The sequence below is a fragment of the Dendropsophus ebraccatus genome, chromosome 12, assembly GCF_027789765.1.
Source record: "Dendropsophus ebraccatus isolate aDenEbr1 chromosome 12, aDenEbr1.pat, whole genome shotgun sequence".
Taxonomy (NCBI): Eukaryota; Metazoa; Chordata; class Amphibia; order Anura; family Hylidae; genus Dendropsophus; species Dendropsophus ebraccatus.
The window spans coordinates 18,738,469-18,762,223 of NC_091465.1; the positions used below are offsets into that span (position 1 = coordinate 18,738,469).

At 44.7% G+C, this 23,755-nt stretch overlaps 1 protein-coding gene across 3 annotated transcripts in view; it reads right to left on the reverse strand.

The window, feature by feature from the left end:
* Positions 1–23,501, reverse strand: part of CDON (cell adhesion associated, oncogene regulated) — a 150,860-nt gene extending 127,359 nt beyond the window's left edge. Inside the window, exon 1 of one of the 3 annotated variants that reach the window (XM_069948930.1) lies at positions 23,418–23,501. The gene's annotated coding sequence lies outside the window, so the exon portion shown is untranslated. Of the gene's footprint in view, positions 1–7,998; positions 8,168–23,417 lie in introns of those variants that run through there. The other 2 variants (XM_069948932.1, XM_069948929.1) reach the window with 2 other exon arrangements.
* Between the last annotated feature and the right edge of the window lie 254 nt (positions 23,502–23,755).

A 23,755-nucleotide genomic window follows, 5' to 3' on the forward strand; every position in this document is an offset into this window, starting at 1 on the left:
TAGCAAAAACCCTAACGATCGGCATTTGACTTGGAGAAGATGGAAGCTGCCCTAGTCAAATGGCAGGTGTTTGGGGTTTCGTGAACCAGAACTCACTGTACTTTCGCTCACCGCTAGGTGATAACTTAAAGGAAAATTTAAAAAAGGAGCAGCCGGCAAAGGCGGAAGAAATGTAAGACCGCTCAGCCAATCAGTGACTGGAGCAGCATCCCGCCCCAGTCACTGGCTGGCTGAGCGGCCAGTCCATCAGCCTGGTCGGGACATGTGCGGCATCGAGAAAACCGGAGCCCAGCAGGGGTCCTGGAACGGCAATCCAGGGCTGAAGAGGCACGGGGAGAGGCGAGTTTATACTCTTTGTTACTTTCCCCCCATGCCCCTGAATTGAAAAAAAAAAATAGGAAGACCAGACTTCTCTTTTAATCCTGTAGTTCCCATAACATTAAAAAGGAGAGACTGATATTGTGTCTACACAGGGGAGCAGGTACTGAACTGGTGATCACATGGGCTCTATGTATGGATGTAACTGAGCCGGGATGAAACAAATGACACTGCAGCAATATTGTCAGTGAGCCATACACTGCATCATAGGTTCACTAGACTGGGGGGACTGGAAACTACTAGATAACAGATAACAGCGCCACCATAGGTTGTATCAGGTATTGCAGGTGATCTCTATTAAAATAAATGGGGATATGTTGCGATACCATTTACAGCAGCAGAAAAGTGGAACAGAATGAGGATGACGGTAGTGCCAGATACTTTACAGAATGAGACAGACTCAAACCCTTTAATGGGGTCCATTAGATTACCGTCTCGTCATCCGGCTTTTTACTACACAAGATGGCGGAGCTTTTTCCGTTATTTTGTCTGGCCCAGAATCTCAGAGAAAGGCTCTGACGCAAATGTGAACAGAACCCTACCTGTGAACCCAGCGCCAGAAGTTACCAGACATGACGCTGCACCCAGCACAGATTTCCATTGTGTCTTCGTATAATAGACGTCTCCATTGCCAGAACATTTATCCTCAAAGCAAATTCATTGTGACAAGTCGGAGAAAATTGTTCTGGCTGCATAAATAGTGGGAGCGGCGTGAAGTGGCGGACAGCGCAATGAGGGGAGTAATCTAAATAGGGAGGTTCGGAGGTGGACGGGGGACACAGCTTTCCTGTGGATTAATCACAACATTCGCCGGTGTTCCCGCTACCCCAAGACATAACTCCATAGAAAATGAGCTTCAGCACCAACACTTGCTTACTATAATGTTACGATGTTCCCCTGGCCGGAGGCCAAGACAAGCGCCAAGCTCTCCAGCTTTGCTTTCTTAGTCATAAATCATTAGAACAGAATGAAAACATGTCATTTTCCTGCCACTATTATACCGCTCCACGCTTGATAATGCTTCACTGTCTCCAATAAAACGCGGCCATTGAAGTGTCTACGACACAAGAAATATCTAGGTTATGACCAATAGAGATGGAGACGACCGCTCCACCGCTCAAGACCAGGTAATTCCACCTGCATTCTGAGCCACAGGGAGCCCGCTCTGGTGCCAGACAAAAGACACATGAAAGCCGCACAGTAATGAAGACTGGCACCAGCGCCATAGCCGGCCAGCAGCCAAATAATACAAAGTACAACCATACTAAGACAATACGGGACCTCTGTGTCTTTAATGTATAGAATATTTTATATTAGGGTTTTGTTTCATCAAAAAAAAAAAAAATGTTCCACTCTTGTTTCTAGGCCTTGTCTGGTGTGACGCTTCATCGCCATTCAGTGACACGAACACATAGGAGCAGTATTATAGTAGTTATATTCTTGTATATAGGAGCAGTATTATAGTAGTTATGTTCTTGTACATAGGAGCAGTATTATAGTAGTTATATTCTTATATATAGGGGCAGTATTATAGTAGTTATATTCTTGTATATAGGGGCAGTATTATAGTAGTTATATTCTTGTATAAAGGAGCAGTATTATAGTAGTTATATTCTTGTATATAGGGGGCAGTATTATAGTAGTTATGTTCTTGTATATAGGAGCAGTATTATAGTAGTTATATTCTTGTATATAGGAGTCAGTATTATAGTAGTTATATTCTTGTATATAGGAGTCAGTATTATAGTAGTTATATTCTTGTATATAGGGGCAGTATTATAGTAGTTATATTCTTGTATATAGGGGGCAGTTTTATAGTAGTTATATTCTTGTATATAGGGGGCAGTTTTATAGTAGTTATATTCTTGTATATAGGGGCAGTTTTATAGTAGTTATATTCTTGTATATAGGGGCAGTATTATAGTAGTTATATTCTTGTAAATGGCGGCAGTATTATAGTAGTTATATTCTTGTATATAGGGGCAGTTTTATAGTAGTTATATTCTTGTATATAGGAGCAGTATTATAGTAGTTATATTCTTGTAAATGGCGGCAGTATTATGCCACTAGTTTCAATCTATAAAATTATTTAAAATTTGCTCTCAATAGTGAGAGAATAGAATAAAAGAAAAATCTTTAATAATACCTATTACTTACATGGAAAATACAATAGTGAATCATTTGGTGCTGAGTGCTATTACAGGATGTCATTAGACCGAGAAGGGAGGGGAAAAATAAAGTCTGTGAATTTCTGTGTTAATTTGGCAAAAATAACAAATGTCAAGAAAGTTTACGAATGGCATCAAATCCATGACGTGCTATTACAATGGACGTTTTACAATGTGTACATTTTCTCTCCAATTTCACTGTTTCAGATCATTTTCTTTTCCTTCTTTTCCTAGTTTTTGAAAATTGCTGTGGAAACGTGATTAACCAGCCGGCGTGATGCTCTGTAATAACGTCCAGAGGAATGTTTAATAAGAGATGCTATTAAACCGTATCCCTAAATGAAAACACATACTGGAAAAGTGTCGACAATTTAGTTGGGAACGTTGCCAGGTTCCTGCAAATGGACGGGGGAGGAGAAAACTGCTATGAAGCCACAACGGGTGGAAGTCGACTCTCTATTCATTAAACCAGGTGGTTCCATTATGGATCATCACATCAAAAATCCAGGAAAATGTAAAAAAAGGAATTAAAGTTCAAAGAGTTAAAAGAACAAATTACAAAGTCTTCTCTTTCACCTATAGATGTTTTGTGGAAGAGCAGAAAGCTGCCGATCTTTGGGTTCTTTCCTTCCTACTGAGTGGGCGGGATCTCCCTGATGTGATGTCAGAGCTGTGCTGTATGCTCTAAGCCAATCAGACACTTCCCCTGACAGCAGAATAAGAAGCTGCAGCTGCATCCCCTTCCTCTCCCCTGTCCTATAGTTACAGTTTAAGGGCCCCATTACAAAGGACGATTATTGTGCAGAAAATCGTTAAAGTGTTTAAATTTAAAAGATAATCGTCCTGTGTAATTGCGGTCGACGATTGAAAAATAGTTTGTGTGTCGGTGTGTTACCATAGCCTAATTCTGCTTTTATACCATATTTTCAAGACTCGTACATAACAAAAGCTTTGGTGTATAATCTCCACCCAATGCAGACACATTAGACCGGGAGAATGGATCTGGGGGTCTGAAACGCGTCACTGTTTTCTCCTGTACCATATGTAATAGCATACAGCAAACTATTTTCGATGATGAATCTTTTAAACAAAGAGCTAGATGTCTCATATATTGGACAGTGATATATTGTGTGGAATTATGGGAGGACACAGGTAAAAATAGAACAGCATAAATAGGAACAGCTCCGCAGATGGCCAAATCCGTAATGACAAAAACTACCCAATCTCATGAATTAAAGAAATCCAAATAATTCATACATGAGATTGGACGGAAGAATGTGAACCTCAGATCTCAACTATTTAATAGGCTCCAAGGATGGAGAAATAGGATTTTCCATGCACTGAAGGTTTCAGAGCAGCTGGATAACTGGGAGTATCTTCCCTCACATCTGGAGAGCAGATGTCACTTCACAGGACCACAATGATCTGCCAGCCAGATGGAGGAACACTGTGCCTGGAGGACTTGTTAAAAAGCCTCTTGAAGGTCCAAGTACATTGTGTGAACTGGTCAGCTAAGGCCACCACATGACCTCGGCTCTCAGCCATGCCCACTACTCCAGATAGTCCGGATAATACCCAGTGCCCATTCAGTTGGTTTTACTTTTGGTTATATCACAGTTGGTGGCATCTATTATACCTTGGCTATGACGAATGGCCATCTCTAGTCTATGATTGTAGAGTGAAAAGTCACCATAAGGCTAGGTTCACACAACGTCAAAAAAAGTCAGTTTTTATATTTAAAAAAAACTGCAGTTTTTGCAGCAATTTTTTTTTTAAATATAAAAACGCCCTTTTTTGACGTTGTGTTGAATGTTGTCACAATGTCAGTGTTCCCCTTTTGTTCCCCAGTGTTCCCCTTTGATACTTTTTAAACCTTTGAGTGAAAATCCCTTAAAGTCTGAAATCACAGCAAACTGGAAGAGCCCCAAAAAAATAATGGTCCTCTGTTCTGTATATCTTCAGCACTGACAATCCTAGCCACATTATAATCTATCCAATGGCCAGGACAGCAGGGAACGGCCCAGATAGGAATAATGAACCAACCATATAAGTACAGAGCATATAATGGATGGTAGGTAAAAACTGAGTAACATCTGAGTATCTATCTATCTATCTATCTATCTATCTATCTATCTATCTATCTATCTATCTATCTATCTATATTAACTGACCTGTAAACACTTTGCCAGTATTAGTAATTCTCCTGTTAATTTTATATTTTCACTGACCAAAAAGTAGGAGTATAAAACATAACATTAATTAATAATTATAAAAATATTGCGGCCATCATCCGAGCCAGACACCGGGAAGCCGAAAAGGAGCTTCAAGCTGCAAAAGTCCCAAATATCTTTTTTATGCGGAGTGGCCCCTGAAGATTGCCGCATGTGAAACGCGTAGGGCCTTCTTTTCATTGCAAGTGGGGAAACTTCCAATAGAGTCTACTACAGCAAACAAGGAAAGTACCCCTTTGTTTACAAATGAACTTTTTTTCAGTGCAATACAAATAATATGTGTATAAAAGGGACATGTGCAAGACACAGACTATGCAGGATGAATATGTAGCCACTATAAGTGCTTAAAAACAAAAAAACGCACATAGTGACAAAAAACGCAATTAAGAGTGTGAACGGACACTTATATGAATTTGTATCAGAAACCATATCGAATAAAGGAATGAACTTATGGTGCTCGAAATAGTGTATATATAATGAACTGTTGCCAAAACAAGCACAGAGACTATATGTGCAACATTGATCTACAACCTACCGAACAAGGTTTCCAAGGTGTATTGGTGATGGCTGCGTGTATGTTTTAATATTTTTTGCAATATTTTTATAATTATTAATAAATGTTACGTTTTATACTCCTACTTTTTGGTCAGTGAAAATATCTATCTATCTATCTATCTATCTATCTATCTATCTATCTATCTATCTACCTATTTCTCTCCTATCTTATTATCTATCTATCTATCTATCTATCTATCTCTCTACTATCTATCTATCTATCTATCTACCTATTTCTCTCCTACAACAAGATGACAGCAAGAACGATCATAAGTAACGATCATCATTCCGTGTAATTGGGCGAACGATTTCAGGTCGTTCACCATAGTGGTCGTTTGAGATCATTTATTGTTGATCATCGAAAAATCGCTTTGTGTAATAGTACCCTATGTCCTATCTTACTATCTATCTATCTATCTATCTATCTATCTATCTATCTATCTATCTATCTATCTATCTATCTATCTTACCATCTATCTCTCTCTCTTTCTCTTATATCTACTTATATATAAATCTCCTATCTATATCTCTCTCTGTATCATATATCTCTCTATCCATTCATGCCATATTGGTGTATCCCCACACGCGGTAGTATGAATGGCGGTGTGAAGCGTCTGGGATATTCGGTGTGAGTCTTGTGGTTATCTTGTGTGTTACATGGGATTGTGTAAGCATTCACTGCTGGCCTGCAGCTCTCCTGACAGCTATGTAAACTGCGGCAGGCTGTGTTTATACAGAACTGGTAAGTACTACTTTACACTGTTTAATATTCTCTTTCCCCTGGATCAGATGAGAGCCAGTGAACCGTGAGGAGACTCCTTACACACTATATATAACATCATTGCTGGGCTGTCAGCAGCCTTCTCTGTGCTATGAGGCTGCTAAATAAGCCATGAATCCCAGGCCATGCCTAGAGCCTAGACCAACCGTGAGCGGAGCGCCTGCTTCCCCCAAACACTCCGCAGAATGAATGTCACTGTGTAACACGAGTAAGGAACCGATCCCTGTATAAGTACTAGGCTGTTCAGGAGTCTGGGAAAGCTGAGTGAGTGATACTCTATGAGGGCTATAATGGTGGCTGATTCTCCCTACACACATACACGCTCAATTCAGTGGGGTGCAGTGCAGTGATGTCATACATCACAGTCTGAGATCAGATGATGATGTCACAGGATGATTGTAGGGGGTTTATAGTCTAGCAGATAATTTTGTGATTAGGATAATGATGTCATAATAAGTGCAGTGATGTCACACAGTCACACAGTGTGATGTGACAAAGTTAGTGTAGTGATGTCTATATAGCAGCTCCATCTATGGTTAGATGGTGCTGTGACATCACACAGTCTATGTAACAGGTTAATCAGTGATTGGGTGGTGATGTCACAGACTGAGTGCAGTGACATCACACAGTTTACGTATGTTAGTCATTGGTTGATTGATAACGTCATAGGGTACTATTACAGGAAACGATTTTTCAACTATTAACGATAAATGATCTCGAACAACCGCTAGGGCGAACGACCTCAAATCGTTCACCCAAACACACAGAATGATGATCCATACTTATGATCGTTCTTGCGGTCGTCCTGTCGTTGCTACTGTGTTTGAACGACTGAACGACATCTTATTACATGCGGACGATTTGCTAACGATCAACGATAAAAATAAATTCAAACGACCAATGATTTCTCGTTGGTCGTTAAATCATTGTCTGGTATTACACTAGATAATTATTGTTCAAATTCGAACGTTCTAACGATTTTTTGAACAATAATCTTCCTGTGTAATAGAGCCCATACAGTCTCTGTAGCATACCCGTCTATGAGTAAATGATGATATCACGCAGTCATCACAGGTCATTTAGTGATTGGATTGTTATGTCACAGGATTAAAGGGGTACTCTGTAAAAAAATTCTTTCAAATCAACTGGTGTCAGAAAGTAATACAGCATTGTAATTTACTTCTATTTAAAAATCTTAAGTCTTTAATAGCTGCTGTATGTCCTGCAGAAAGTGGTGTATTCTTTTCAGTCTGCTGCCACCTCTGACCATGTCCAAAAACTGAAACGTTTTCTATGGGGATTTGCTACTTCTCTACACAGTTCCTGTCACTGACAGAGGTGGCAGCAGAGAACACTGAAGGAGATTTATCAAACATGGTGTAAAGTGAAACTGACTCAGTTGCCCCTAGCAACCAATCAGATTCCACCTCTCATTCCTCACAGACTCTTTGGAAAATGAAAGGTGGAATCTGATTGGTTGCTAGGGGCAACTGAGCCAGTTTCACTTTACACCATGTTTGATAAATCTCCCCCTATCTGTTCATTATGGTGTCCTCCTTCTTTAACCGATAAGACTGTGATAGGGCGGCCACGTCACTGCCGGAAAGCCTTGCGTAAAGTTGTGTGAAATAGTTTTCATGTTTTATTATTTTTATTTTACAAAGTGCCGTGAAAACCTCCATCTCCAGTGAACTCCCCAGACTTAAATATTATGGAGCGTCGAGCAGCGTCTCAGGCTGAAAGACGCTATTGTTACTGATCTCCACGACCAGGCCGCCCAGAGCAATAGGAGCTTGTTAGAGAAAGCTGCTGAATAAAGGAGCTCTCAGAGGCCAAGTGAACCATACAAAATTACTTAAACCAACAATAATGACATTGCACCCACCCTTACTCCTGGGTCGGCCTTCTGTCTGTTCATCACAGATTCATAGCGAGGGCCTTCACGTCCTTTGTCTGGTTCTGCTGTTAAGAAGTTCTTTTTCTGTTTTGTTTTGTACTTTCCAGTTCATCGGATCTGAAAGGTACGAGAAATGATGCTGAAAGTCCAGATCAAGTAGTCTTTTAACCAGCGCAGAAGTGCCTGGGGCTGCCATGTAACCTTACTGTATGGTCACATGACCACCGCATCCGCCACATTCTCAGCTGCCGTGTCATGAGGACGACATTGGAGACCTTTGGCAAAAGATGTCCACAATTAGCGCTGTGCCCGGTGGGCAGTAAAGACAATGGTGTGAGTTTTTTTTTTCTTGTTGTTGTGGTTCCTTTAATTGGGAGATTAATCCAGAGATTGTCCCCAGACCAAGAGAAAAAGAAGAAAAAAGAAATGTTCAAACATCTCTCCAGAACTCTGACCTGGAGTGGGAACAACCGCATAACCGCCCGCGTGTACCTAAAAACACTACAAGGCAAAAATAAATCAAATAATGGACTTTGATAATATTGGCCACATTATTAGAGCCTACTGTCCGTTCACAGATGGATATTCCCTGTATGGACATCAGGCCCTATGACCCCTGGAACACAGCAAAAAAAAATCCAGTGATCAGTTTTCTGAGGATCAGTGTCAGTGCGAAGCTACAATAGATGGGAAAATCCAGTGATTGAAATGAGGCCTGGTGATTATAGCTAGATTAGCCAGGGCCAGTGGCGTAACTACCGGGGTTGCAGCGGTCGCCGCCACGAGGGGGGGCCCGCGGGGCCCCTGAGGACCCGCCCCCCAGTCAATCCCTCTTGTGACCGCAAGCATTGTTTTGCTTGCGGTCACAAGAGGCTGACTCCGTCTTCCCCCCGGCTGATGTGCGGCTGCCGGGGGTGTCTGGTCCTATCCCCGGCAGCACGCGCATCTGAACTCCCTGTGCCGCCTGGGGCCCTGATTTCAGGTACAGAGAGCGTCTCGCTTCCTGTGCCGGAAGTCCCAGCCCCAGCGTACAGGGAGTTCAGATGCGCGCGCTGCCGGGGATAGGACCGGACACCCCCGGCAGCCGCACATCAGCCGGGGAGAAGACGGAGGCTGCAGGAGGAGCGAGGATTGACGGGGGAGCGGGTTGTAAGGTGAGTTTTATGTGTGTGTTTTTTTTTTTTTAAATCTGCACTGAGGGGGGCATCTATAGAGAGGGGGCTATGAGAGGAGAGGGGGGAGAGAGGGCTATCTATGAGGGGAGAGGGGGGCATCTATTAAGAGGGGGCTATCTATAGGGGGGGGGGCATCTATGGGGGGAAAGGGGGTTATCTATGAGGGGAGGGGGTTATCTATAGAGGGGAAGAGGGGGGCCATCTATAGAGAGGGAGGGAAAGGAGCTATCTATAGAGAGGGGGGAGAGGGGGTTATCTATAGAGGGGTGGAGGGGGCTATGTATGAGGGGAGAGGGGGCCATCTATAGAGAGGGGGGAGAGGGGGCTATCTATAGTGGGGCATCTATGGGGGGGAGAGGGGGTTATCTATGGGGGGAGAGGGGGTTAGCTATGAGGGGAGGGGGTTATCTATAGAGGGGGAGAGGGGGCTATCTATGAGGGGAGACAGGGCCATCTATAGAGAGGGGGCTATCTATGAGGGGAGACAGGGCCATCTATACAGAGGGGGGAGAGGGGGCTATCTATGAGGGGAGACGGGGCCATCTATAGAGAGGGGGGAAAGGGGGCCATCTATAGAGAGGGGGCTATCTATGAGGGGAGAGGGGGGATAGGGGGCTATCTGTAAGGGGGAAAGGGGGCATCTAAAGGGGAGGAGGGGGCATCTATAAGGGGAGAGGGGGCCATCTATAAGGGGGGACAACATGTGGGGATCTATAAGGGGAACAACATAGGTGGCCATTTATAAGGGGGACAACATGGGGGGGGCTTCTATGAGGGGGACAACACAGGGGGGCCATCTATAAGAGGGAATACACGGGGGGCATATACTATGTGGGATACACAGAGGGGGACCATCTATAAGGAGGCTACACAGAGGGGGGGCATATACTATAAGGGGGTCACAGAGTCAGCCTACCCACTAAATGAGGGTGTAAAGGGGCCAGTACAGATAACGGCCCAGGGCAGATGGAAAAGAAGAAAAGGGAAGAACTCTGATCAGAGAAGACGTCCCCTGTGAGTCACCTGATGTAACTGCACTGTAATGTATATGGCGTATACAACCTGTGTAGAGCTGGGTTTGCCTCTATTTGCCTGGATGAGGTGATAGTGATCTGTGTACAGTGAATCTTATGCAGTAGCAGCGGTGGTGGTATCAGTCAGTATGTGGTAGTGTTAGTCAGTATGTGGTGATGTTTGTTACTCTGTGATCTGTGATCTGGTACTGTGTTTTATTGGATTTAGTATACAGGATTTGGTCAGTAACAATATGGTGGTGATGGTAGTGGTTGTGGTGTAGCGGTAACATTTCCTTCCTATATACTGGTAATATTGGTCTCAGTGTACAGGATTTGGTCAGTAACAGTATGGTGATAATATGTCAGGTGATAATATTTTCTCTTCCTATATGCAGGTGTTATTGGTAATATCTGTCTTGGTGTGTGTGTGTGTGTGTGTGTGTGCATGTTTGTGTGTGTATATATATATATATATATATATATATATATATATTGTGACAAGGCACAAGGTATGGTGGTCGATGACAGATACGTGTCACCGTGGTTCAAGGCCTCGGTGGAGTAGGCCGGATAGAATTGGTCAGTAACCATAGGTTACGGACAGTTTTTTCTAATTTAGTATACCTGCTTTCAAGCAGTTGTTCCGGGCCGGCTTTTACTGGAGCAGTCTCAGAGTTGGGTGGGATGACTGCTCCCACGTATCCATCCCGGGTTTTCCCTGGCCTATAACAGCCAGGAGACTAGGTGAGCTGGGGGTGGTGTGTAACTCCAAGGCTGGAGCTTGTTTGGAGGTTCTGCTGTGTTGGTTCCAGGCAGAGAAGCTGGAGAATCTGCTGTAGCCTAAAAAGACTGTTCTGGTGAGAAATCCTGTTTTCGTTTAACCCTTTGTGCCTGAAGCAAGGCTATCTTTATGTTATTTGCACCTGCTGAAGAGAAGCTATTTTGTTACTGCTTGGACTTTGTGAAATAAAACCCAGTGATTTTAACTCTGCTGTGTCTGTGATACCTGTGACGGAGCTAACCCCCCACAAGTGGTGTTTGGATGCGGGCATCTAGCGCTCCCAGAAGAGTCACAGAGAGTTTATAAAGACTTTGCATGTCCTGGGTTAAAGCAGTGGCAGGAGTGCAATCAGGATCTCCCAGCATGGAGGAGCTGATAAAACAGTTGGTGCAGGCTAATCAGCAGCAGCAGCAAACCAGCGCCCAGCAGCAGAGAGCCCACATGGAGGCCATGCAGGCCCAACAGGAGACCAATAAACTCCTGCTCCATCAGCTTGCCGCACTGACCGAGACATCCCAGAGGAAAGAGGAGGCAGCTCCTTCTGGGAAAGAGGACATTGGCAGAACCCGGAAATCGGTCAGGGAGGCGCTGCAAAAGATGACACCGGAGGACGATGTTGAGGCCTTTTTGACCATATTTGAAAGAGTAGCAGAGAGGGAAAAATTACCTCCAGAGCAATGGGCGGAGGTCCTTGCGCCTTACCTGAGCGGGGAGCCTCAGAAGGCCTATTTTGATTTACCACTACCAGAGGCCAAAGACTACAGCAAACTAAAAGCGGAGATCCTGGCCCGCCTGGGTGTGAACCTGGCTGTCCGAGCCCAACGGGTGCAACACTGGGCATATAATAAAGATAAGCCACCCAGGTCACAAATGTTTGACTTGTTTCATCTTGTACAAAAATGGCTGCAGCCAGAGTCCTGCACCCCAGCACAGATGGTGGAAAGAGTTGTCATGGACCGGTTCATCCAAACTCTGCCAAGGACCATACAATGCTGGGTTGCCCAGGGAGACCCCCAGTGTGCAGATGACCTGGTGAACCTGGTGGAAAGATACCAGGCAGTGGAAGTGTCCTATGAGAGACAAGGTGGGGGAAAGTCATCTTCCATGCGTTCCCGAAGTGGTCCAGACCCCTCAAAAAAGTGGCCTAAACCCTCTGCAGAGTGGCGTATCCGAGACACGGTAGATCCCCAATCTGTCCCGGGGAGGCAGCCTCGCCCCGTAATTTGCTGGAGGTGTCATGGCCAGGGGCATATTGCAGCACACTGCCCTCTGTCTTCAGAACCGATGGGCTGCAACGTAGGCCGCCGTGGTTCTTGGTTCGCCTGTCCTGCCTATAGTGCCGTACCTCACCCCAAAGAGGGTCCCCAGGTCTGTCAGGTAACGGTAAATGGGGTTGCAGTGTTTGGCCTTTTAGACTCGGGGAGTTTGGTGACCCTACTAAGGGCCACACTCCCACATGTGCTTGTTCCTGGGAAGCGGGTGGGGGTACAGTGTATCCATGGGGACACTAAAGACTATCCGGTTGCCCAGGTCACCATATCTGTGAAGCAGACCACCATATCCCATACTGTGGGAATTGTCAAAGGTCTAATGTACCCCATAATCGTGGGAAGAGACTTTCCGTTGTTTTGGGACTTGTGGGGCAAGGCCTTAGACTCTAAAGCAATCATTAATAAAACTGTTGATGTGTATGATGGGGTCACACGTGAATTTCCTCTGACTGTGTTAGTGGGGACTGAGGATGAGGAGTCGTCCTCTGAACCTCATATCCCTGATCTAGCAGTGTCCCGAGAAAATTTTGGGACTGCTCAGCTCAGGGATCTGACATTAAAGAGTGCCATGGAAAATGTCAGTGTGATAAATGGTGTTCCCCAAGAACCAGGTGCAGACCAAAGGTTTCCTTATTTTGCTATGAATAATGACCTGCTGTATCGTGTACATAAAATAAGGGATGAGGTGGTAGAGCAACTGCTGGTACCAGGCCCATATAGACGGATGGTGTTGGACATGGCCCACTCCCATGTGTTGGGAGGTCACTTGGGTGTAGATAAGACCCAGGAGCGTATTTTGCAAAGATTTTATTGGCCAGGATGTTACAGGGAGATAGCAAATTTTTGTCAGTCATGTCCAACCTGCCAAATAACCGCTCCGGTCTCTCATTTCCGTAGCCCATTAGTACCCCTGCCCATCATAGAAACACCATTTGAGCGCATAGCCATGGACATTGTAGGCCCGTTAGTGAAATCTGCTAGAGGCCACCAATACATTTTGGTTATCCTGGACTATGCTACACGATACCCAGAGGCCGTACCCTTAAGAAATGCCTCATCAAAATGTATTGCACGAGAATTGGTCCATATTTTTTCCAGGACAGGGCTGCCTAAAGAGATCTTGACCGATCAGGGAACACCCTTCATGTCACGGGTTATGAAAGAATTATGTAAAGTCCTGAATATAAAGCAACTACGAACATCTGTATACCATCCACAGACTGATGGGTTAGTAGAGCGTTTCAATAAGACGCTGAAGGCTATGTTAAGAAAGGCTGTAGAGAAAGATGGGCGAGATTGGGACTGTCTGATACCCTATCTATTATTCTCTATAAGGGAAGTCCCTCAAGCCTCCACAGGGTTTTCACCCTTTGAACTCTTGTACGGACGACACCCTCGAGGGTTACTGGATGTAGCTAAAGAGACCTGGGAAAGCGAGGCAACGCCATATAAAAGCATAATAGAGCATGTTGCACAAATGCAAGAAAGAATAGCAAATGTTATGCCAATAGTAAAGGCCCATCTTCTCCATGCTCAAGAAGCCCAAAGTAGGGTATATAACAGAACAGCCAGGATTAGACAGTTTCACCCTGGGGATCGGGTACTTGTACTGGTACCCACAGTGGAAAGTAAATTCCTTGCGAAGTGGCAGGGACCGTTTGAAGTCCTTGAAAAAGTAAATGAGGTTAATTACAAAATACACCAGCCAGGTAAAAGGAAGCCCATCCAGGTATATCATGTAAACCTCCTCAAACCCTGGAAAGATAGGGATTCTATAGACACACCTTGTTTCCTTACTCAGCCAGAGGTGGGTTTCCAAAATGTCACTATTGCAGACACCCTTTCACCGTCTCAGAAACAGCAATGCAGGGAACTCTTAGAACAGAATAAGGATCTGTTCTCTGAGCTACCTGGTCTCACCTCCGTGATTGAGCATGAGATTGTCACAGACCCTCATATTAGGGTAAACCTAAAACCTTATAGAATACCTGAGGCCCGTAGACAAGTGGTTTCCCAAGAGGTAGAACGAATGCTAAAGTTGGGTGTTATAGAAGAGTCTAAGAGTGGGTGGTCAAGCCCAATAGTCTTAGTGCCAAAACCAAGTGGGGAGTGGCGCTTCTGCAACGACTATAGAAAGCTTAATGAGGTCTCCAGTGTGGATGCATACCCAATGCCACGGGTGGATGAACTCATCGAAAGGCTAGGTCCAGCCCGGTACATCACCACCTTGGACCTCACAAAAGGGTATTGGCAAATCCCCCTGTCTAAGGAGGCCAAGGAAAAGACTGCCTTTTCCACCTCGGAGGGATGCTACCAATACACCAGAATGCCTTTTGGGTTGCAGGGAGCTCCTGCCACATTTCAAAGGGCGATGGATCGCATACTGATCCCTCACAAGAAGTATGCCGCTGCATACCTAGATGACATTGTGATATTTAGCCGTGACTGGGGAAGTCATCTAGAAAAACTGCAGGCAGTCTTAGATGCCCTAAGGAGAGCGGGATTTACCATCAACCCCCAAAAATGTGCGGTTGGGATGGAAGAGGCCAAATATCTGGGGTACGTTGTAGGTAGAGGCTTAATTAAACCTCAGATTAACAAGGTCGAAGCCATACAGAATTGGCCCCGCCCACTAACAAAAAAACAAGTAAGGGCATTCTTGGGTATCGTAGGCTACTACAGACGGTTTGTCCCAGACTTTGCCACAATAGCAGCTCCATTAACTGAACTCACAAAAGGGACCCAGTCAGTTATGGTTAAATGGTCACCGGAGGCTGAGAGAGCCTTTAATGAACTAAAACTTGCCTTATGCAAGCAGCCAGTCTTGGTAGCACCCGATTTCTCTAAGGAATTTGTGGTCCAGACGGATGCGTCCGATGTAGGCCTGGGTGCAGTAATGTCCCAGGACATAAATGGAGAAGAGCACCCAGTTATGTATCTCAGCCGTAAACTTTCCCCTGCCGAGAAAAATTACTCCATTGTGGAAAAGGAGTGCCTGGCCATTAAGTGGGCATTGGATTCCCTTAAGTATTACCTACTGGGCAGAAGGTTTAAGTTGGTTTCTGACCATGCCCCACTGAAATGGATGAGAATGAAAAAGGGGAATAATGCCAGGATAACACGCTGGTTTCTGGCATTACAAGATTATTGTTTCAATGTGGAACATAGAGCAGGTAAATTGCATGGTAATGCAGATGCCCTGTCAAGGGTACACTGCCTGCTGGTTGAAAGTGCCCAGCCCCACGGCTTTGGGCAGAGGGGGGGGGTATGTGACAAGGCACAAGGTATGGTGGTCGATGACAGATACGTGTCACCGTGGTTCAAGGCCTCGGTGGAGTAGGCCGGATAGAATTGGTCAGTAACCATAGGTTACGGACAGTTTTTTCTAATTTAGTATACCTGCTTTCAAGCAGTTGTTCCGGGCCGGCTTTTACTGGAGCAGTCTCAGAGTTGGGTGGGATGACTGCTCCCACGTATCCATCCCGGGTTTTCCCTGACCTATAACAGCCAGGAGACTAGGTGAGCTGGGGGTGGTGTGTAACTCCAAGGCTGGAGCTTGTTTGGAGGTTCTGCTGTGTTGGTTCCAGGCAGAGAATCTGGAGAATCTGCTGTAGCCTAAAAAGACTGTTCTGGTGAGAAATCCTGTTTTCGTTTAACCCTTTGTGCCTGAAGCAAGGCTATCTTTATGTTATTTGCACCTGCTGAAGAGAAGCTATTTTGTTACTGCTTGGACTTTGTGAAATAAAACCCAGTGATTTTAACTCTGCTGTGTCTGTGATACCTGTGACGGAGCTAACCCCCCACAATATATATATATATAAATAATACCAATAGCATCACTTGGTTGTGAAAGGGGGGGGGCCAAGTTGACCTCTCGCACCAGGGCCCAGGAGACATTAGCTACGCCCCTGGCCAGGGCCATGAGGGTTTTCTCATATAGTAGTATGGACATCCAGTGAAAGTGGAACCCATAGACACAACGAACACGACGCTCCTTAGCTGTGATGGGCTATAACAGCAAATGACGAGCTTCAGTGCCATTGTGTCTAAGGGAAATAGAAAAATGAGACTCCAGTAGGAAAAAGAACAAAAATTGTGTCACTAGGCCATGGAGAATCAGATTGTTCCAGAACTCTGAAGAAACATGGCTGGTCATATTAATCCTGGTCTCTGTGGAGAAACATGGCTGGTCAGATTGATCCAGAACTCTGTGGAGAAACATGGCTGGTCAGATTAATCCTGGTCTCTGTGGAGAAACATGGCCGGTCAGACGGATCCAGATCTCTGTGGAGAAACATGGCCGGTCAGATTGATCCAGAACTCGGTGGAGAAACTTGGCCGATCAGATGGATCCAGATCTCTGTAAAGAAACATGGCCTAGTCAGATGGATCCAGATCTCTGTAAAGAAACATGGCCTAGTCAGATGGATCCTGATCTCTGTAAAGAAACATGGCCTAGTCAGATGGATGCAGATCTCTGTGGAGAATCATGGCCTGTCAGATGGATCCAGATCTCTGTTGAGAAACATGGCCGGTCAGTTGGCTCCAAACAAGAACGTAACTTTACTTAAGCAATCTTCAGTGCAATACAAGTCAATACATGGTTGTAGAAAAGTGCGACAAAATTAGTCACAAGGGTATACTATCCTTTTACTTGAGAGACCACACAGAACTTTAGACTTTGGTGCTTAGAGTGCTTAAGGTAGAGTGTGATGAGTAGTTGAGTTGAGTAAGTTAGAAAAGGTGTAGTTGAGTTGAGAAGGTTTGGGGACCTTGCCTAATTAGTAGAAGTACTCTGCCAGGATGGTAGGTAGTGACTTTTGGGACGAAGAAGATTCTCGTACTCACGGTTACAATAGGTAGACAGGATAGGGAGAAGACTGCCTTTTGCCAAACAAGTCCAGCAAGTGTCAGGTTTGGTGGGACCAGTCCCAGGCTTGAACTACTGAGCGCAGTTAACCTCTCAGGATTACCTGAGAAGGCCGAGCAAGTATCAGTGGAATACTTCAGTTTAGGCTCTTTGCTCCACTTTGGATTAATCTCTGACTTTACAGATTGTCTGGACTTTATACATTGTTCAGCTGTGCACAGGATAGGGGAAAGTGAGACACCAAGTGGTGATAGTGTGGAATGGCAACCATCATCCCAGAGTGTGACACCTGACAGAGTTACCTTTAGACAGGTGGTACACAAGACATAGTGGCATACCTATACTGGGACACTACAAAAAGACAAGATTATCCCTGGGATAATGTCTGTTTTTTTTCAGGGTTTCGTCCCTGCTTGTTCTCTGGTATAATATCTGATATTTTATTAATTCTAAAGATATTGGGCAAATGTATTCATGCAATCTAGACTAGAGACTATAGTGAATTAGTCAGGGCTGCTATGTGTCTTTGTAGGGTGGTGACGCAACTCTAGCCTTTGTGGAAATCTGTGCACAGGTCAAGAGCAGAAGATGCCAAGAAATGATATGTGAAAAAAGCCAAAACTCCACATTTTCATAATTTTAAGAGGGCTTTCATTTCCCAGAAACACATAAGGACTAATAACCTCTTCCCACCACAGACACAAAGCCGGTGCCCACGTGCCACGCTGAGTAATGGCGTCCCAGCCGATAATCAGGAAATACAACACTGCCTCATTCCTGCCCAGTAGGTAACATATGGATTCGGGCAGTCGCCCCTCGCTCAGGAATGCGGCCCTGTGGTTTCACATCACAAAAATCTCCATTATTAGGTCAAGGGAGAAAAAAAAAAAGAAGCCGAGAAGGACTTAGTGGTTTAAACTGATCCTAACAGAGTAAGACAAGTCATTTTTTCACCTTAAACCAGAGTCCTTGGGGAGCAGATGTACTAAGAAGGCCGAGGCAGAAAACTAAAGAGAGAGAAGTGTAAAGAGCAGGAGAGGGGGCTCGGAGCTCCCTGCTTCCTCCAGTCACACTTAGGCTATGTTCACACTACGTAAGTTTCCGGCCGTAGCGCGTTCCGTGAATAAGCGGCCGGAGACTTACGTAGTTTGCGTATAATGGAAAGTATACGAAGTACGGCTGCACAGTTCACACTACGTACGGACTTACGCCCGGATCGTACGCACCGGCGTAAAAAATGAACGACGAAAATGCCGTAACTTATGCCCGTAGCGTTACATGAAGTCCCGTACGTAGTGGTGATTTCTTCATTTTTGCAGCTTTTTGTGCCGATCCAAAAGGTTCTGTGGGGTGTCCGGGGCTAGGCGAAGATTTCCAAGTAAAAGACCGCTGTCAGATTGCTACGTAGGGCGCTCGGGAAGCGTAAGTAGACTTCGGGCGTAAGTTCGCGCTCCGTACGTAGCCGGCCGCAAGTAGCGTAAATCCCCGGCCGGAGTTTACCGCGTATATGTTTAGCTGCGAAAATATGCGACCGGACATATACGCAGTGTGAACATAGCCTTATACTGATTGGCTACAGGCGCACAGTATGGCACGGGCTAAAGGCCCAGCTACTCCAGGAGCCTAGCACTCTGCTTCCATGTGTATGTCACCAACCACCTAGTGATATTACATATGCACAACACAATATTGTAGTGTCATGTGTTCACTGTATGGTACTAGCTGTTCACTACATGGCGGTGTTCACTGGTCTCACTATGCTTCTGTTATTGATGCTGTTATTATTCTATTTCCCTTCTTCCAGGAATTTCATCCATACAGTTCTATAGACAATCCAGCCCAGAATGAAAGAGCCAAAGCAAAACTTGTTAGGGTCGGTGCTATGAAGCATAGATGGATACAGGACATCACCATGGTGGGATCACTTAATAGAAAGACGATATATAGCCACATAGTTGATGAAAAAAGACAAGAGTCCATCAAGTTCGACCTACGTCTAGAGATGATCGAACACCAGAAAAAATTAGGTTCAATTGAACTCGAACCTTGTCGAACCTTCCACATTTGATTCCTGATGCCTGCCCGTTCCGTGGGAAAGGAGGAGACAGCCCTAGGCTGTATCCCGGATTTCCAGGCGGTAACCAGGCTGTCTCCTCCTTCCTCAAGGAACGGGAAGGCATCAGGAATCAAATGCCTAAGGTTCGACAAGGTTCAAGTTCAGTAGAACCTAACTTTTTCTGGTGTTCGATCATCTCTACCTACGTCATCATGGTGCTTATGTTAGCAAGAACTGGGGATATGCACAATATGGCTGTATTATTTATGCACAGTATTGTGGTATTACCTAGGCACTATATGGCAGTATCATGTGTTTTTATGTTCTTTGATGTTGCATAACATTATTATTATTATAACACAAGTAAATCCAATCTTTTTCTTCCAGGAAAGTAGAGCAGAATCTACACATATATGGCAGTTTTATATGCTCTTATTATGCTTTGATTATTGATGCTGTTTTGCACTTTTTATAGGGCACTTTTTCTGTTTCTCTCTGGCTCTATTTCCATAGACAATCTGGTGTAGAACAAATGAACCCTAGCAGAACTTGTCTAGATGGCCACATTACATCATGGCTGCAATCAAAGAATGGCAGTGGAACCAGGGATAGGGGGATGATACGTCATCATGGTGCCAATGTATGGAACAGCCAACGGGGGACTACTTGTGCACAATATGGCACTGATATTTATGCACAGTATTGTTGTATTATATGAGCAATTTATGGTATTATATGGGCACTTTATGGTACTAGTTGTTCACTATATGACAGTATTACGCTTCTGTTAGTTGTGTAGCACTATCGTTAAAGTATTATATTCTATTTTTCAAGTAAGCAAGTTTCACATATATTTCTTTCTGGCGGCTTCATGGACAATCCTGCCCAGAACTGAATGGGTGTCATTGCCCAAGCAGAACTTGTCAGGATCTAGACCAGTGTTCCCCTACCTGTGTTGTTGCCAAACTACAACCCCTATCATGCCCTGAGAGTCTTCATCAGCTCCACTTTATCAGTACATGTATCTAGTTATTTAATCTGACTGTATAGCTAGATGTATTTTGCTATTCAGGGTTCCCGGAAAGCTGGATGATAATCCCATTGGGGGTTATACTTACTGGCGGCATGGGAATGTTGTTGAAAAGTTCTCAATGAGGAAGAGGAGGGGTCTTTAGCTACTTACCCCCAACCTTCCACACTGTGTGCACTCAGCATAAAAAACACCATATACACAACATTAAGCAGAAATTGTTATTTAAAGGGAAAGGCATTAGGAATTAGAAAAACAGTATTTTTAACTAATGAGTTGCATGTATTGGTTTAGGTTAGTCTGCCGGTCACCTTTGACCCCTTTAATGCCCCCAGGTCGCCAGGGGCTGCTGCTTGGAAAAATTCTTTCTAGTTCTCCTTAAAGTGATTATCTGACAGAGCCTGATACATGAGAAATGCTGCGCTCTAACACCTGCCTGCAATTAAAGGAGTAGTCCGTCCTCACCCCCCTGACTCCTGTGCCCCTTTCTCCTTTCATGTGAAAAATTGGAAAAATATGAAACGCCAAAAAAATTTAACATCGCACATTATAGATCAAGGAATGGGACGGTGCGGCGGTGGGATTGGTTGTGGCATCCGTCCTCGGTCTCCAGCCGTCCAAAACTATAACCATCTGCAGGGCTTTTGGCAAAAGTATTAATAATGAGCTTTTATGGAAAACGTATGTGGAAGCGGCGTGGGGGTGGGGGAAGAGCTGCACCGGCCCATCCTCCTGGCATGGTTGTGATTATACTTGGAGGACACACAATTATCACAAGAATAGTTATCATTGATGGCCTAAGGTGCAATGTCAGCTGGTGGCGTGAAAGCCGTGGGATTACTGGGGTGAGTATAGGGTTAGGTTTATGTTATATTTACAATGCATTTACCTTTAATATATATATATATATATATATATATATATATATATATATATAGCAGTTTCTATGAGCAGCCACAGGATACATTACACCAGCCTATTGATACAGCAATACATCCTCTGCTAGGGAAAGCTGGGTACAGGACAACACTATTGCAACCAGAGACTGGTTGCAGGATGACTTCATAGAAGTAGTTCACATAGAAAAACTCTCCGGCACTACGAGTCACAGGCTGATCTTTAGGTCAGTATATGGATACTCCGGTGATCCAGGTGGTGCTCCCAGCCCTGGGAGCGAGTTCCTCCCTGATGTCCTTGTCCTATACTGTCTATATGCAATAAAGGTGAAGCTTTTAGGTGAAGTGCCGTTCGTGGATTTCTTCCTTTTCTATATTCTGACTTCATAGAGGACACATCATCAAGGAGATCATGTAAACTGATATGTTGCACCGGCATGGCGAGCATTATTAGATCTGACAATACTCACACCATAGTAATCATACTCAGTGTCGGACTGGGGTATCTGGGCCCACCAGAGGAAATGATCCTGGGGGCCCACCAATGAAGAACCAGTGAGAAACGACATGTCAGTCAGTGTTTGAGCAGGTTCTAAAGCTGGGGGCCCACCGGAGGATTCTCCGGTCCTCTGGTGGGCCAGTCCAACACTGATAAACCATGAAAGAACAGTCCCATGTTATAGTATATCACATTTATTTTTTTTTATTTACCTTCCTGGGATCTAAAGGGGCAAGTGCGGCCATCATGAGTCACATCTTGTTCAACTCTGGCTCCATATGGGGAGGCCAGTATCGATTTACGGCTCCTTGGGGGACACTAAGGTGACAGCCCAGAGAGAAGCCAGGAGCCAAACAGGGTGTTCATGGTCTTCAGGCTATCCATCCTGGACCCTTACAGGAGCCTTTAAGCCCAGAGGATTTGTAGGGGCTCATCCGTATTCATGTGATCGAGGCATCCTTGGGCACATTGTTATGCACTTAGGCGATAGAAAACGTGTACTCATCCCAAACAAAAAACAAACTATAAAACAGCGTAACAACCCCTTAGGTTGGGTTGCCTCAAGTTGAGGCCTCTAGTGATCTTAATCCCTATGGGTCCATCCTTTGAGATGCCCCAACTCCAAGGGGTCAGAGGCTACTTTGTAGAGACCCCGTAAGGGCCCCTAAGTTTCTATTGCACCTAAATAATGTAACTCCCTCGGGTTCACACAAGTGGGATGAGGTATCCACTGCAGTTAGTGTTTTTCCCACTAGGTGTCACTACTGTTTTTCTATGTAACTTATTTCTATGCACAGCTGAAGTTACCCAAGGGTTAACTGTTATGTGTCACATGTTGCCTTTTGTCCACTCACAGATGCAGGTGCTTTCCCTCCTTTCTCTAGCCTATCTTCTCTCTCTCTCTCTCTCTCTCTCTACAGACATGGCCCCACCAATCCCAGACAGGGTTAGATAACCCCTGTAGTAAGGACTTAGTTCCCGGTGGAAGGAGTTAGTCAGTGCGGTTAGAGTCAGTTGTAGTCAGAAGCCAAGTCCTCTAACAGGGACAAAACTAGACAAGTCAGTTCTCTTTTGATGAGCACCAGAACTGCTATGCAGTGCAGTGGGTCTGCTCAACCCAGATAACAAAGTCTGGGGCTTGTATTATGCACCTAGGAGGGGTAGCTCGCAACTAAGGGGCATAAGGTGGTCAAGACTAGAAGTCATCAATGAGTATGAGTATTCTCTATCACTTCTTCTATACACCAGACTGTCCGGGTGGGTCTTACACCACTCCAGGCTACCGTGACAAGTTCCCAATTGACCCTAGACTCACTCAGCTACCACACCAACGTAACCGCTGACCCAGCAGGAGATCACTCAAACAAACACTCCCTGTGCCTCACCGCAACTTTACCTCTTTGCCTGATCAGTGACACTCCCCATTACCCCTGTACAGGGATATGCAACACGGCAATGTCCACACTGCACACAGAGGAGAAGATGGCCTTGTCCATGTAAGCTTACTATCTACAGTCATCATAGAAACAAAGAAAATTGTCAGTAAAAAAGACCACTTGGTCCATCTAGTCCAAGGATGGGGAGCCTTCAGCCCTCCAGCAGTTACAATACTACAATTCCCATCATGCCTAGACAGCCAAAGCTTTAGCTTTCAATGTCCAGGCATGATGGGAATTGTAGCAAGTAAACATTTTCATTGCCAATATATCATAGCACAGCTCCAGTATAATCATTTCTATGTTGATCCAGAAAAAATTCCCATTAAATCCAGAACCACGCTGCCCTACACACACCCGATGCCATTTTCAATTACCTTATTTTCCTATTAAAAAACATGATTCATCTTTTCCCGGCAAGAAAGGGCTGGACCCACGGAGGAGTGTGGACAGAATGTGAGGGAGTCTTTAGGTTGGAAGGATTCTATGAGTGAGGTCACCAGCGAGAAGAGAGCCAGGGACACTGAAAGACATGTCATATCCAGCAGGATCCTCCAAAAACAGGGAAACAACCTTCCAATTTACTGAACCGTCCATCAATCAAGGGAAACATCATAAATGCAGGAGGAGTATTCACAGATTTTTGTCCGCAATCCAACATTAGGACTTCACTGCGAGAAACTTCACGTACAGAAACTAGAGTAGAGAACGACAA